This window comes from Loxodonta africana, chromosome 5 (assembly GCF_030014295.1).
Source record: "Loxodonta africana isolate mLoxAfr1 chromosome 5, mLoxAfr1.hap2, whole genome shotgun sequence".
Lineage (NCBI taxonomy): Eukaryota > Metazoa > Chordata > Mammalia > Proboscidea > Elephantidae > Loxodonta > Loxodonta africana.
The window spans coordinates 55,769,061-55,783,097 of record NC_087346.1 but is presented as its reverse complement, the minus strand read 5'-3'; positions in this window follow the sequence as shown (position 1 = coordinate 55,783,097).

Sequence of the window (14,037 nt, the reverse complement as noted above, 5' to 3'; positions counted from 1 at the left end):
TTATTTTTAGGAGGAGGGTGATGGGTAGCCTATTTTGATTTTAAGTCTGTAAGGTAGAGTGTCATATGTCTCTGAACCCTCAATGGAAATGAGCTCTTGATTGGACTGAGACTACCTTGCCTACAGTGGGGAAAACTGCTGAAAGAAGAGAAAAATGGCATGAATTAATGCTGGAAATTTTGCCAGAGGGGAGGCAGAGAGAGAAAGAGATGATCCGATTATACATTCAGGGATGACAGGTAAACCTCCAAAAGTTCAGAGGTTTAGTTCAGATATCCATCTCAACATTTAGCTGCTCATTTGAAGCTTTGCCAAGCACAAGGGAATGTATTCTGTTTCAGAAACTGTTGACAATTTCTCCAGATCAGTGGGGCACACCGCACAGCCTCTCTTTCCTGCATTTCTCCCCACTCATCTCTTAAGAACAAAGGTTCACCAACAGTGTATATTATAGTTGGAATTTTCTCTTACTGCATTATTTTGCTAGTGCTTTAAATATAATGGAATTTTACTACATAAAGGACATTAGTACTTTTAATAACTTCTTCTAAGGTCCAAATCATTGGAACAATTAAAAAAAAAAAAAAGAAAGGCAAAAAAGGTAAAAGTTAAAATATCAATATGTTAATTTTGTCCTGTAATTTTAGCAAAAATTTTTTATTGGCATTATTATTTTAAAGAAAAAAAAAGAAAAAGTCAGTAATTAAACTGAGACAGAACCCCTACAGTACTCTATTAAAAATCATGTTTTCTTTGCTTGGCTTCCTCCCCCACAGTGTTGTATCAAAAATCCTGTTTACTGGGCTTCCCCCCCCATCCCCCACCCCCTTTCCCTGCCCCCAGCTTTGTATTTGAATCCTGCTTTTTTTTTCTGCTTGGAGGTTATCAGTAAACCCCTTTGCGCTGCATAGTATGATTAAGAATGTTGCTGACGTAACTTGTATGAACTCCCTACTTGCAAACTCCTTAAAAGTAACTTGCCTACCCGTCCTCGGGGAACAGTATTGGCAGCAGCAGCTCTCACTGACTCCTTTTCCTTGTACAAGGAAGTAAAGGTGCCTTTCCTGTTCTAACTCGGTCTCTCCTTTATTGGCCAATAAGAGTCATGCTGATCAAGAACCTGGGGTTTCTACCTGGTAACAAAACCACCTTCTTTTAGCTAGTTGTTTGGCTCTTATTCCTAAAACCAAAACAAAACCAAACCCAGTGCCACCGAGTTGATTCCAACTCATAGTGACCCTATAGGACAGAGTAGAACTGCCCCACAGAGTTCCAATGAGCACCTGGTAGATTCGAACCGCAGACCCTTTGGTTAGCAGCCATAGCACTTAACAACTATGCCCCCAGGGTTTCCTTCTTATTCCTAATTATTGTTAAAGTATATACTTTTATTGTTGTTCTTTGCCAGTTGTTTGTTGATGTTAAATTCATTTTAAAATCACAGGCTACATAATTCTTGCCATTGCCAGGCATTCAGCTAAGGGTTTTATAGTCACTATCTCACTGATAGTCACAAGTTTTGAAAGATTAAAAAACAAAATAAGGCAAGACAAAACATACACAAACACATTCACACAAAAAACAAATTGTGACAGAAATAAACCTGACTCCAAAATTAATAACTATGTCCTTGGCCTTGCTATATTGTGTGGTCTGCAGACCGTAAGCAGTGATATCACTTGGGAACTTGTTAGAAATGCAGGATCTCAGGGTTCATCCCCCATATATTGCATTACAGCCTGCCTTTTAACAAGTTCCCAGGTGATTCCTGTGCACATTAAGACCTGAGAATAAATGCTGTATACTTTGTCATTTTTTCTTGATTATTAAATTTTCTTGCACATCTCAATGTTTTTAAGAGTAAAAGTCTATTTTTTAGTTTAAAATTAAAATATATCTATTTTCTGATTATAAAAGTACATGTGAACACTTAAACAATAAAAAAAAGCCAGAAATTTATAAAGAAAGAAGTAAAATATTTCATAATCTTATCCCTAGAAGACAATCCTTGTTAACAGTTTAAAAATAAACAATCAAAAGAACAATTTTACTTTCACCATCAAAACTAAACATCAACATATCATTTATTTAATATGGTTATTGTAGGAGAAAGAGCCCCTGAGGTGCAATCATTAAACAGTTTCTAACTGAAAGGTCAGCCATTTGAACCCACCAGCTGTTAAGTGGGAGAAAAGGCCTGGCTCTCTGCTACAATAAAGATTTCAGCTTAGGAAACCATGTGAGGGCAGTTCTACTCTGTCCTACAGTGTTGCTCTGAGTTGGAATTGACTTACAACACACAACAACAACAACATTGTAGAAGAAATCATAGCCCCATTCATGACATTTAGGATATGTTTTAATTTTTAAAAAAATATTTTAAGAATATTTAAACATCCTCCTAAATGAGATTTCATTAAAGATGCTTTGGATAGACCTGGGAAGGGGTTAAGGTCTAATCCTTTGAGTTTCTGTTTTCAAACTAATAAATATACATTGAATTCAACATGCTACTCTTTTTCCCATCTTTTTTGTTATATCACCCATGCTCACCTCCCCGTTACATAAACTACTGAGCCTTAGCACAAGCAGAAACCAAGAAGTGAAAGCTTGATAGAATTCACTACATAAAAATTGATACATCTGTTAGCAGCCGAGTACTTTCCCATTGTGCCACCAGGGCTCCTTCTACGATAACCATGTTAAATATATGATAGATCGATGTTTTGTTTTATTTTGATGGCGAAAATAGACTTGTAGCAAGAATAAGCAGCAGTTGTCAAAAAACTACAATGTTTATGAGAACTAAAGGAATACTATTTTATATAGTATTACAATAAAGAAGAAAAACAGATGAATATCCTAATGGACAAAATATATGAAATGTATGAACAAAGTTTTTTTTTTAATTCAAATGGTTGATAAGCAAATAAAAATCATATTCCACCTTAAAAGAATAAAACAAGTGCAATATTATTTTTCACTGAAGATTTGAAAGGATAAAATGGAAAGAGTATGAGAAAATGTAACTCTCATATACTTAGCTGTGAATTGGTGTATTTCTAAAGTTTAATTGGACAATATGTTTCAAAACCCTTAAAATATGCATACATTTATGCTTTTAAATCCCATTTCTAAAATTTATTCTGGGAAAATTATTATAAATATGTTTATTAAAGTAGTTTTTTTTTTTTTTATAACTTTTATTAAGCTTCAAGTGAACGTTTACAAATCCAATCAGTCTGTCACATATAAGTTTACATACATCTCACTCCCTACTCCCACTTGCTCTCCCCCTCTTGAGTCAGCCCTTTCAGTCTCTCCTTTCTTGACAATTTTGCCGGCTTCCCTCTCTCTCTATCCTCCCATCCCCCCTCCAGACAAGAGTTGCCAACACAATCTCAAGTGTCCACCTGATATAATTAGCTCACTCTTCATCAGCGTCTCTCTCCCACCCCCTGACCAGTCCGTTTCATGTCTGATGAGTTGCCTTCGGGGATGGTTCCTGTCCTGTGTCAACAGAAGGTCTGGGGAGCATGGCCGCCGGGATTCCTCCAGTCTCAGTCAGACCATTAAGTTTGGTCTTTTTATGAGAATTTGGGGTCTGTATCCCACTGATCTCCTGCTCCCTCAGGGGTCCTCTGCTGTGCTCCCTGTCAGGGCAGTCATCGATTGTGGCTGGGCACCAACTAGTTCTTCTGGTCTCAGGATGATGTAGGTCTCTGGTTCATGTGGCCCTTTCTGTCTCTTGGGCTCTTAGTTGTCGTGTGGCCTTGGTGTTCTTCATTTTCCTTTGCTCCAGGTGGGTTGAGACCAATTGCTGCATCTTAGATGGCCACTTGTTAGCATTTAAGACCCCAGACGCCACATTTCAAAGTGGGATGCAGAATGATTTCATAATAGAATTATTTTGCCAATTGACTTAGAAGTCCCGGCAAACCATGTTCCCCAGACCCCCGCGCTTGCTCCGCTGACCTTTGAAGCATTCATTTTATCCCGGAAACTGCTTTTGGTCCAGTCCAATTGAGCTGACCTTCCATGTATTGAGTGTTGTCTTTCCCTTCACCTAAAGCAGTTCTTATCTACTGATTAATCAATAAAAAACCCTCTCCCACCCTCCCTCCCTCCCCCCCTCGTAACCACAAAAGTATGTATTCTTCTCAGGTTTACTATTTCTCAAGATCTTATAATAGTGGTCTTATACAATATTTGTCCTTTTGCCTCTGACTAATTTCGCTCAGCATAATGCCTTCCAGGTTCCTCCATGTTATGAAATGTTTCACAGATTCGTCACTGTTCTTTATCGATGTGTAGTATTCCATTGTGTGAAGATACCACAATTTATTTACCCATTCATCCGTTGACGGACACCTTGGTTGCTTCCAACTTTTTGCTATTGTAAACAGAGCTGCAATAAACATGGGTGTGCATATATCTGTTTGTGTGAAGGCTCTTGTATCTCTAGGGTATATTCCCAGGAGCGGGATTTCTGGGTTGTATGGTAGTTCTATTTCTAACTGTTTAAGATAATGCCAGATAGATTTCCAAAGTGGTTGTACCATTTTACATTCCCACCAGCAGTGTATGAGAGTTCCAATCTCTCCGCAGCCTCTCCAACATTTATTATTTTGTGTTTTTTGGATTAATGCCAGCCTTGCTGGTGTGAGATGGAATCTCATGGTAGTTTTAATTTGCATTTCTCTAATGGCTAATGATCGAGAGCATTTTCTCATGTATCTGTTGGCTGCCTGAATATCTTCTTTAGTGAAATGTGTGTTCATATACTTTACCCACTTCTTGATTGGGTTGTTTGTCTTTTTGTGGTTGAGTTTTGACAGAATCATGTAGATTTTAGAGATCAGGCGCTGGTCGGAGATGTCATAGCTGAAAATTCTTTCCCAATCTGTAGGTGGTCTTTTTACTCTTTTGGAGAAGTCTTTAGATGAGCATAGGTGTTTGATTTTTAGGAGCTCCCAGTTATCAGGTTTCTCTTCATCATTTTTGGTAATGTTTTGTATTCTGTTTATGCCTTGTATTAGGGCTCCTAGGGTTGTCCCAATTTTTTCTTCCATGATCTTTATCGTTTTAGTCTTTATGTTTAGGTCTTTGATCCACTTGGAGTTAGTTTTTGTGCATGGTGTGAGGTATGGGTCCTGTTTCAATTTTTTGCAAATGGATATCCAGTTATGACAGCACCATTTGTTAAAAAGGCTATCTTTTCCCCAGTTAAATGAAACTGGTCCTTTGTCAAATATCAGCTGCTCATATGTGGATGGATCTATGTCTGGGTTCTCAATTCTGTTCCATTGGTCTATGTGTCTGTTGTTGTACCAATACCAGGCTGTTTTGACTACTGTGGCTGTATAATAGGTTCTGAAGTCAGGTAAGGTGAGGCCTCCCACTTTCTTCTTCTTTTTCAGTAATGCTTTGCTTATCCGGGGCTTCTTTCCCTTCCATATGAAATTGGTGATTTGTTTCTCTATCCCCTTAAAATAAGACATTGGAATTTGGATCGGAAGTGCGTTATATGTATAGATGGCTTTTGGTAGAATAGACATTTTTACTATGTTAAGTCTTCCTATCCATGAGGAAGGTATGTTTTTCCACTTAAGTATGTCCTTTTGAATTTCTTGTAGTGGAGCTTTGTAGTTTTCTTTGTATAGGTCTTTTACATCCTTGGTAAGATTTATTCCTAAGTATCTTATCTTCTTGGGGGCTACTGTGAATGGTATTGATTTGGTTATTTCCTCTTCGGTGTTCTTTTTGTTGATGTAGAGGAATCCAAGTGATTTTTGTATGTTTATTTTATAACCTGAGACTCTGCCAAACTCTTCTATTAGTTTCAGTAGTTTTCTGGAGGATTCCTTAGGGTTTTCTGTGTATATAATCATGTCATCTGCCAATAGTGATAACTTTACTTCTTCGTTGCCAATCCGGATACCTTTTATTTCTTTGTCTAGCCTAATTGCCCTGGCTAAGACTTCCAACACGATGTTGAATAAGAACGGGGATAAAGGGTATCCTTCTCTGGTTCCCGTTCTCAAGGGAAATGCTTTCAGGTTCTCTCCATTTAGAGTGATATTGGCTGTTGGCTTTGCATAGATGCCCTTTATTATGTTGAGGAATTTTCCTTCAATTCCTATTTTGGTAAGAGTTTTTATCATGAATGGGTGTTGGACTTTGTCAAATGCCTTTTCTGCATCAATTGATAAGATCATGTGGTTTTTGTCTTTTGTTTTATTTATGTGATGGATTACATTAATGGTTTTTCTGATATTAAACCAGCCTTGCATACCTGGTATAAATCCCACTTGATCAGGGTGAATTATTTTTTTGATGTGTTGTTGGATTCTATTGGCTAGAATTTTGTTCAGGATTTTTGCATCAATGTTCATCAGGGATATAGGTCTATAATATTCTTTTTTTGTAATGTCTTTACCTGGTTTTGGTATCAGGGAGATGGTGGCTTCATAGAATGAGTTGGGTAGTATTCCGTCATTTTCTATGCTTTGGAATACCTTTAGTAGTAGTGGTGTTAACTCTTCTCTGAAGGTTTGGTAGAACTCTGCAGTGAAGCCATCCGGGCCAGGACTTTTTTTTGTTGGGAGTTTTTTGATTACCGTTTCAATCTCTTTTTTTGTTATGGGTCTATTTAGTTGTTCTACTTCTGAATGTGTTAGTTTAGGTAGGTAGTGTTTTTCCAGGAATTCATCCATTTCTTCTAGGTTTTCAAATTTGTTAGAGTACAATTTTTCGTAGTAATCTGAAATGAGTCTTTTAATTTCATTTGGTTCTGTTGTGATGTGGTCCTTCTCGTTTCTTATTCGGGTTATTTGTTTCCTTTCCTGTATTTCTTTAGTCAGTCTAGCCAATGGTTTATCAATTTTGTTAATTTTTTCAAAGAACCAGCTTTTGGCTTTGTGAATTCTTTCAATTGTTTTTCTGTTCTCTAATTCATTTAGTTCAGCTCTAATTTTTATCATTTGTTTTCTTCTGGTGCCTGATGGATTCTTTTGTTGCTCAGTTTCTATTTGTTCAAGTTGTAGGGACAGTTCTCTGATTTTGGCTCTTTCTTCTTTTTGTATGTGTGCATTTATGGATATAAATTGGCCTCTGAGCACTGCTTTTGCTGTGTCCCAGAGGTTTTGATAGGAAGTATTTTCATTCTCGTTGCTTTCTATGAATTTCCTTATACCCTCTTTGATGTCTTCTATAACCCAGTCTTTTTTCAGGAGGGTATTGTTCATTTTCCAAGTATTTGATTTCCTTTCCCTAGTTTTTCTGTTATTGATCTCTAGTTTTATTGCCTTGTGGTCTGAGAAGATGCTTTGTAATATTTCGATGTTTTGGACTCTGCAAAGGTTTGTTTTATGACCTAATATGTGGTTTTTTTATGTGGTCTATTCTAGAGAATGTTCCATGTGCGCTAGAAAAAAAAGTATATTTTGGAGCAGTTGGGTGGAGAGTTCTGTATAAGTCAATGAGGTCAAGTTGGTTGATTGTTGTAATTAGATCTTCCGTGTCTCTGTTGAGCTTCTTACTGGATGTCCTGTCCTTGTTCGAAAGTGGTATGTTGAAGTCTCCTACTATAATTGTGGAGGTATCTATCTCGCTTTTCAATTCTGTTAAAATTTGATTTATGTATCTTGCAGCCCTGTCATTGGGTGCATAAATATTTAATATGGTTATGTCTTCCTGATCAATTGTCCCTTTTATCATTATATAGTGTCCTTCTTTATCCTTTGTGGTGGATTTAAGTCTAAAGTCTATTTTGTCAGAAATTAATATTGCTACTCCTCTTCTTTTTTGCTTATTGTTTGCTTGATATACTTTTTTCCATCCTTTGAGTTTTAGTTTGTTTTTGTCTCTAAGTCTAAGGTGTGTCTCTTGTAGGCAGCATATAGATGGATCGTGTTTCTTTATCCAGTCTGTGACTCTCTGTCTCTTTATTGGTGCATTTAGTTCATTTACATTCAGCGTAATTATAGATAAATAAGTTTTTAGTGCTGTCGTTTTGATGCCTTTCTATGTGTGTTGTTGACAATTTCATTTTTCCACATAATTTTTTGTGCTGAGGTGTTTTTCTTAGTAAATTGTGAGATCCTCATTTTCATAGTGCTTGACTTTATGTTAGTTGAGTCGTTACGTTTTTCTTGGTTTTTATCTTGAGTTATAGAGTTGTTATACCTTTTTGTGGTTACCTTATTATTTACCCCTATTTTTCTAAGTAAAAACCTAACTTGTATTGTTCTATATCGCCTTGTATCACTCTCCATATGGCAGTTGAATGCCTCCTGTATTTAGTCCCTCTTTTTGATTATTGTGATCTTTTACCTATTGACTTCCATGATTCCCTGTTATGTGTATTTTTTTTTTTAATTAATCTTAATTTGTTTGTTTTTGTGATTTCCCTATTTGAGTTGATATCAGGACGTTCTGTTTTGTGACCTTGTGTTGTGCTGATATCTGATATTATTGGTTCTCTGACCAAACAATATCCTTTAGTATTTCTTGTAGCTTTGGTTTGGTTTTTGCAAATTCTCTAAACTTGTGTTTGTCTGTAAATATCTTAATTTCGCCTTCATATTTCAGAGAGAGTTTTGCTGGATATGTGATCCTTGGCTGGCAGTTTTTCTCCTTCAGTGTTCTGTATATGTCGTCCCATTCCCTTCTTGCCTGCATGGTTTCTGCTGAGTAGTCAGAACATATTCTTATTGATTCTCCCTTGAAGGAAACCTTTCTTTTCTCCCTGGCTGCTTTTAAAATTTTCTGTTTATCTTTGGTTTTGGTGAGTTTGATGATAATATGTCTTGGTGTTTTTCTTTTTGTATCAATCTTAAATGGGGTTCGATGAGCATCTTGGATAGATATCCTTTCGTCTTTCATGATGTCAGGGAAGTTTTGTGTCAGGAGTTCTTCAACTATTTTCTCTGTGTTTTCTGTCCCCCCTCCCTGTTCTGGGACTCCAATCACCCGCAGGTTATCCTTCTTGATAGAGTCCCACGTAATTCTTAGGGTTTCTTCATTTTTTTTTAATTCTTTTATCTGATTTTTTTTCAGCTATGTTGGTGTTGATTCCCTGATCCTCCAGATGTCCCAGTCTGCATTCTAATTGCTCGAATCTGCTCCTCTGACTTCCTATTGCGTTGTCTAATTCTGTAATTTTATTGTTAATCTTTTGGATTTCTACATGTTGTCTCTCTATGGATTCTTGCAACTTATTAATTTTTCCACTATGTTCTTGAATAATCTTTTTGAGTTCTTCAACAGTTTTATCGGTGTGTTCCTTGGCTTTTTCTGCAGTTATCGTAATTTCATTTGTGATATCATTAAGCATTCTGTAAATTAGTTTTTTATATTCTGTATCTGATAATTCCAAGATTGTATCTTCATTTGGGAAAGATTTTGATTCTTTTGTTTGGGGGGTTGGAGAAGCTGTCATGGTCTGCTTCTTTAAGTGGTTTGATATGGATTGTTGTCTCCGAGCCATCACTGGGAAACTAGTTTTTCCAGAAAATCCGCTAAAAAAAAAATGCAGTCAGATCCCTATCAGAGTTCTCCCTCTGGCTCAGGCTATTCAGATGTTAATGAAACCGCCTGGGGAGGGTGGGGGAGGGAACAGAGAGATAGGAGAGTAGCACCTCAGAATATAGCCAGAGTTGCTTGTCTTGCTTGGAATGACTATTATATCTGAGATTCCCGTGGGCACATCGCCTATGTGTGCTGGCTGTGTGGAGATTGCCCCCGGGTGGTCTGGCCCGCTGGAGTCACGGTCAGATCCTCCGCTTCCAGCCCCACGCCCAGCGTCAAGGCTCCCCTACTGGGACGATGCCCTCTCGACTCCAAAATCAGTCGCTGCCTCCCGGGGACTTCTCGTCCCTCCAGCTGCGTGGCCGTGCCACCTCCGAGAACCAGTTGGGCCTCCTCCCGGGGTTAGTTCAGATGGGTGGAGCAGGTCCCCGTGCTTGTGCCGTGACCGAGTGTCCCGGCTGGGACGCTGTTCTCCCCGCTCCAATACCAGTCGCTGCCTCCCGGGGACTTCTCCTACCGGCTGCGTCCCACACCGCCCGTGGAACTGGCTGGTCCCCCTCCCGGTGTTAGTTCAGGGAGGTGGAGCAGCTGTCTTGCTTGTGCCGTACCTGACTGGTACGCTGGCTCCAGGCTCTGGAAACAATCGCTGCTTCCCCGTATTAGTTCGTTCTCCGTCTCTAAATCTGTGTTTGTTGTTCAGGGTTCGTAGATTGTTATGTATGTGATCGATTGACTTGTTTTTCCGTGTCTTTGTTGTAAGAGGGATCCTAGGTAGCGTCTGCCTAATCCGCCATCTTGGCTCCACCCTGAGCTATTAAAGTAGTTTTTATGGTGCTATTACAATTGAAAATCAATGAAGATGTCTAACAACTTGTTTAGCATTTGTTAAACAAATTATAGCAGATTATAAAGTCATTAAATTTATACTCAAAAATATTACTATAAGGGTTCCCATGTAATAGACAAAAAATCATGATACATTTTGAGTAAAAAGAAAAAATATATAGAGAGTAATTTTGAACTGCTTTCTATTTTGTAGCTGACATTTTGGCCATTTTATCGGTAATAAATTGTCCTAACTATCCACTCTTTTCCCAGTTGAAAAAAGGTGATCTTCCCTTGGAATGAAATGTGCATCCAGTGGTAACTTTTTATTCTTTATTGTCAAGATAATAGCATGGTGTCTAATAACCAAACGAAAAACCGAACCTGTTGTTGTCAAGTAGATTCTGACTCATAGCGATCCTATAGGACAGAGTAGAACTACCCCATAGGGCTTCCAAGGAGCAGCTGGTGGATTTGAACTGCTGACCTTCTGGTTAATAGTCAAGTGCTTAACCACTGCACTACCAGGGCTCCTAACATAGTGTTGTTAAAATATTAGAGAGAAGGGAACCAAAAGGTTTTGCTTCATGATCTTTGAGATGTGTCTTTATTCACTTTCAAGTCAACATCTCTCAGTCATGGCCTGGTAGCCAAGTCAACTGTCATAAAATCTCTCAAACCCTGGAAAAACTATTGTACTCATAGTCAAGATCTCACAATCCACTGAGTGTCGTGCAATTCTAGGGAAGACTGTAATCTCTCCCTCCATCCCTTCATCTATTATTAATCCTTTCAAGTCCACCATACATGTGCACAGGTGTTGACTTGATGGCAGCTGGTTTTATGGGTATGCATGTGCATAATTGAAATCATTAATGAAAACAATATAGACCTTTGATCTTCAATATATATATCTGCAATGCAACCAAGAGTTGTAACTTTTGGTCCATCATTCATTATTTCCTTCAGTGTCTCTGGACTAGGCCAAGAAGCTGGGAAAATGAGTGATAGATTAATGTGCACAGAATCTAACAGGGAGTTCTGGACACAGAATGCTGTGTAGAAACCATTGTGTGTCTTTACCTCAAATAAGAGAAAGCTAGGGGTTTATTGGACAGGGGGATTATTTAAAGGGGTTTTGTAAGAGTATGTTTCCCACCACCTTGACTACGAAGCCAATTGGAATGCTGTAACTGGGCACGAAAAAAAACATGAGGAGAGAGGCCAGCAGGGGGAGAAGCCTGTATACTTTTACCATTTGGCTGAACAAGGGTAAAAAACTGTCCCGTTGCTGTCGAGTCGATTCAGTGATCCTATAGGACAGAGTAGAACTGCCCCATAGGATTTCCAAGGAGTGGCTAGTGGATTAGAACTCTCAACCTTTTCGTTAGCAGTCAAGCTCTTAACCTCTATGCCACGAGGGCTACTGAACAAGGGAAAATGAGTGTAAATAGGCTAAAAGGAGGACAGGTGTGAGTAATCTGTAAGACTCCACCCAAGAAGCTTGTCTGCCTGGGTGAGAGGAACTGGGCAGAAAAGGGCAGCGGCAATGGGAAGTCCTGAGATGTAACCTGGAGATTGCATCACCTGCAACAGGGACCTAGCTACAATGGGGAAGCCCCCATTGCAGTGGGGAAGTGCCCCTTGCACCCTAGAAGGCCAGGAAGAACCCAGAGAGCACATACCATGACAGAAGATGTTTTATAGTCAAGAAACACTACACATATATACCTGCAAGGTAAACCAACCTTTAACTTTGCCCCTCTAATATCTCCTCCCCTTTATCTGACCCAAAAGAGAAGGACAGGAGAGATGGAGAGTAAAATACAGACCAAGTCCTCTCTACCCATTCCAGATGTGAAGAACAGGTAAAAAGAACTCTTTAAATTGAACGTGAGGTTTAATTTTTTGTTTAGATTAAGCCTGAAACTGTGAGATTGTTCTATGACACGAAAATACTTGGATCAGCCAAAGTGGTTGCTCACAGTAAGAAAAGGAGATCTAATAAATCATTTTTGAAGACGTCTGTTAGAGAGAAAAAAATGTTATTTCTTGATTCTACCCTAAGGAGTTCAGGCGAATCAAAAAGCTGATTATACATATATTAAATATGGGGTCATTCACTTGCAAATATGCTTTAAATGAATTATGTTGTTTTTAAAGCAAAGAATGCTAAAACCCTCCAAATGTACCATGTATGGGAGAATGCAATATAAGGTATTTCCTGTCAGATATAGCTTTCAGGAACTTCAAATGCATTAATTCATCAATAAATAGGTATTGCACATCTATTCATTCATTCAACTATATATTGAGTACTGCAAATAGGCACTAGGTCTATAAACATGGGCCTGGAAAGTCTTACATTTCACGATGTAGCTAAACCTTATGATTAACATGTTTGAGCATTTTTCACATGTTAAACATCATGTTGCTTGTTTAGACAGGTAAGGATTATTAAAGTGCTCTTGCTAACCCTACCATTAAAATGTGGAGAGAAATTGCAATTAAAGTAAAAAAAAAAAAAAAAAAAGTTGGAATCTGATCAATTTACTAAGAGAAACACAGATAAAGTTCCATACATTTCAAGAGAAGAATCATGTGAGGCATTTCAGACAAAGGGAGTTAATAAAAATATGATGTCAGATTAGCATTAAAATACTGAGTAATGTCTATTAGTTTCTTAGGGCTGCTGTAACCAAGTGCCACAAACTGGGTGGTTTTAATATATATGTTTGTATATATATGTGTATATATGTATATAATCAACTGTTTTCAGAAGCCAGAGTCTGAATTCAGGGTGTCAACAGGGCCATGTTCTCTCCAAAATCTCTAGAGGATGATCCACTCGTGTGTCATCTCATAGGCCCAGAGGTTCCTTGGCTTGCAGCTGTAGCATAGCTCCAATCTCTGCCTCCGTCTTCACATGGCCATCCTCACTCTGTGTCTGTGTCTCTTCTCTTTTATAAGAAGAGTCATATCATATTGGATTGGAGTCCCTGGTTGGTGCAAATGCTTAAGACACATGGCAGCTAATCAGAAGGTTGGTTTGAGGCTACACAGAAATCTCTCAGGAAGAAAACCCTGGTGATCTGCTTCTGAAACCTTAGCCGTTGAAAACTCTTTGGAGCACAGTTCTACCCTGATACACATGGGGTCGCCATGAGCCGGTGTTGACTCAGTGACAACTTATCTTTCATATTGAATTAGGACCTGTCTTATTCCAGTACGACCTAATGTTAACTGCTATCTTAAAAAATCCTATTTTCAAAGAAGGTCACATTCACAGGTACTGGGGGTTAGGATTTCAAAATATCTTTTTGAGGACACAATTCAATCTATCATATAGAATATCAGTATTTTACAATCTAATTTTCCAGATTTACCTCTGGCTTTATGTCTGCAACATTCTAGCAATAGTAGTAGCTCCTCATATGAGAACCTTCCAAGGCCTCAGCATTACCCTATTATATATTATGTTTTTGCAACTACCCTCATGTTAGGACATAAATTCCCTTTTATAGAGAAGAGGAAATTAAGACTTTGTTTCTTTTTCTGCATTCTCTTTCTACATTCTGTAAAAGCTGTGATCACACATTCTCTTTACTACTGTTTTCTTTCACCTGGTGCATCTGGGTTAAACACTCAACAGTAGGTTCAAACATCATAATAGTGAAAAGG